Genomic DNA, 3,397 nt, shown 5'->3' on the forward strand with positions numbered 1-3,397 from the left:
GTCAACATGTTTCATTTCAGGCTCGAGCGAATCGGACACGCGCCCGCCCACCAAGCCAAAAATTCTGCCCATTGAGTTCAGTCTTTAGCCTATTTTGGGCAGTGAAAGAAGTTGTTTTGGACAATGGAGCCCCAAATCCTGGAAAACCGTTCATACAAAAGCACCATTCACTTGCAAATACACCTCTCCACCACTCTCTCTCTCTCTCTCTCACTCCACTGCAGCTTTTACCTCACAACATTTTAAACCAGTTCCCTGCTGCCGCTGCTGATACCGCTCTTAAAAGTACAGCAAGCTCCCAGCTCAAAGCTCATAGACTTTACACAGCTGCTGACAAGCATCTAAATTCACGATCACACAATGGTTACGGTGCATAAGCAGGCCAATCGGCCCATCGTGTCTGTACTGGCTCTCTGAATGAGCATCTCAATACCCAGTGCCATTCTCCTGCCCTCACCCAATAACCCTACAGATTGTTTCTTTTCAACTAATTATCTAATTCCCTCTTGAATGCTTTGATTGAACCACACTCTCAGTCAGTGCATTCCGGACCCTAGCCACTCACGGTGTGAAATCGGTTTCTCTTATGTCACTTCTGCTTCTTTGACCCGTTGCTTTAAATCTGTATCCCCTCATTTTCGATCATTTCACAAGTGGGGACAATTTCTCCCTATCTACTCTCTCCAGACCTCTCATGACTTTCAATACCTCTATCAACTCTCTTCTCAGCCTTCTTTTCTCTCAGGAAAACAGTCTCAACGTCTCCAATCTTACTCCGTAACTGATCTTCCACATCCCTCTTCGGCACTCTCTCCAATGCCTTCACATCCTCCCTAAAATGTGGTGCCCAGAACTGTACGCAGTACTCCAGCTGTGGTCTAACTCGTGTCTTATACAAGCCCCTATTAATAAAGCCTAGGATACTGAATGCTGTGTTAACTGCTCTCTCAACTTGTCCTGCCACCTTTAATGACTTATGCAAATACACACCCAGGTCCATCTGTGTCGACGCCCCCTTTATTTTGTGCTGTCTCTCTATGTTCTTCCTACCAAAATGCATCAGCTCATATTTCTCCACACTGAACTTCATCTGCCACATATCCGCCCATTCGACCAACTAGTCTGTGTCCTTTTCAAGTTCTCCACTGCCCTCTTCACGGTTCACAGTTGCTTCCAAGTTTTGTATCGTCTGCAAATTTTGAAAAATTTTCCTCTACTCTAAGGTCTAAACCATTCATATATATCAGGAAAAGCAAGGGTGCAATACTGACCCCTGGGGAACTCCACTACAAACCCGCCTCCAGCCCTAAAATCATCCATTAACTATTACTCTCTGTTTCTTGTCACTCAGTCAATTTTCTATCCACATTGCTACTGTCTGTTTTATTCCATGAGATATAACTTTTCTCACAAGTCTGTGTGGCACTGTATCAAATGCCTTTTGGAAGTCCATGTACACCACATCAACAGCATCACCTTCACCAACCCTCTCTGTTACCTCTTCAGAAAATTTCAGCAAGTTAGGGAAACGCCATTTTCCCTTAAGAAATCCATGCTGGCTCTTCTTAATTAACCCGCATTTGTCCCTGAATTTTCCGTGCCCGCTGGTGGTGGGCATGATAGGTGGCGCGATCGGTTTCACGATGGTGGGAAGGCAGGTTGTGATTGTCCGCTCAGCCCGCCAACGACAGGCCGCGTTTCCCACCATCGGTCATCGGGAACCTCATTGTAATACACCAGCATATCATTATCAGGCCATCCCGCCAGGCTCTTGCACCCCCGCTGGATCATCCGTCCACGTCAGCGGGAAAGCACGCTGACGTGTTTCACAACAGCACAGAGGTGACGTGCACTTGGCGGCTGCACTTTGGGTAAACTGGAGGTGAGTGAACAGCTCACTGGGGTTGCCTGTTGCTTTCCAGGCTTCAGGGGCACAGGGGGGGTCGGGGGTATGTGCTGCCCTGCCTCGGAGGCGACTTTTGTGGGTGAGGGGGAGTGGGGGGCAAGTGCAGCCTTGCCGTTGAGGTGACTGGTGGCTGAGGGTCATCGTTTGCTGTGCCCTTTACAACCTGGCGCTCCAACAGGGAGACGAGCTGGCTGAGGAGGAGCTGGAGGAGCTGCAGACCTCCTCCGATGAGGAGGACGCCGAAGGGGATGAGGCTGAGGAGGTCCTCGGAGGCGGCGATGACGGGGATGAGGACCTCGCACAGGCTAGACGAGGCAGGCACGCTCGGGAGGCCCTCATAGTTGCTAGATTTGTGGAGGATGATGATGACATGCAGTGAGGAGACACCATAGTCCCTCACATCACATTTGTGAACGTTTGGCTCCCGTCTGGCTTATGGCAGAATGTGAGAATGCTTCTGTCATGGAGACGCAGGGGAGGCCCTAATAGTCACTCAATTGCAGGAAGATGATGATGACCATGCACTGCGCACGCTCCATAAATCTTCACACAGCTTCTGAGAATGTTGCTCCAGCAACTGTGACATGAACGAATCCTTTGCAGCCCCTGCCCTGAGCTTTAGTGCGTCCCTCAGCACATATTCCTAGACCTTGGAATGTGCCAGTCTGCAACAATCCGTCGGGGACAACTCTTTGTGCTGGAAGACCAATAGGTTTCAGGCCAAAGAGCATCCTTCACCGAGTTGATGATCCTCCAGCTGCAGTTGATGTTTGTCTCAGTGTGTGTCCCTGGGAACAGCCCGTAGAGCACAGAGTCCTGTGTCACAGAACTGCTCGGCATGAGCCTCAACAGAAACCACTGCATCTCTCTCCAGACCTTCTTTGCAAAGGCACAATCCACAAGGAGGTGAACAACGGTCTCTTCCCCACCACAGCCACCTCGAGGGCAACGTGCAGAGGGGGTGAGAATGCAGGCGTTTGGGAAGGATGTGACTTGGGGGAGGTTGTGACAAAGCGGTATTGTCACTGGACTAGTTATCCAGCGACTCAGCATAGTGCTCTGGGGAGCCGGGATCAAATCCCATCACGGTAAATGGTGGAATTTGAATTCAATAAAAATCTGGAATTATAATTCTAATGATGACCATGAAACCATTGTTGATTGTTGTAAAAACCCACCTGGTTCACTAATGTCCTTCAGGGAATGAAACCCGCTCTCCTTAGTGCTCTGGCCTACATGTCACGCCAGATCCACAGCAATGTGACTCTTAAATACCCTCTGAAATGGCCCAGCAAGACACTCATTGTATCAAACCGCTAAAATGTCAAAACAGAATGAAACCGGACTGACCACCCGGCATGGACCTAGACACCGGAAATGACAATGGCAATCTCAGCGCTGTCGACCTGGCAAAGTTCCCCTTAGTAACCTGCGGGGGCTGGTGCCAAGATTGGGATAGCTGCCTCACAGACGAGTCAAGCAACAATCTGA

This window comes from Cetorhinus maximus, unplaced genomic scaffold (assembly GCF_964194155.1).
Source record: "Cetorhinus maximus unplaced genomic scaffold, sCetMax3.hap1.1 HAP1_SCAFFOLD_864, whole genome shotgun sequence".
NCBI classification, from domain to species: Eukaryota; Metazoa; Chordata; class Chondrichthyes; order Lamniformes; family Cetorhinidae; genus Cetorhinus; species Cetorhinus maximus.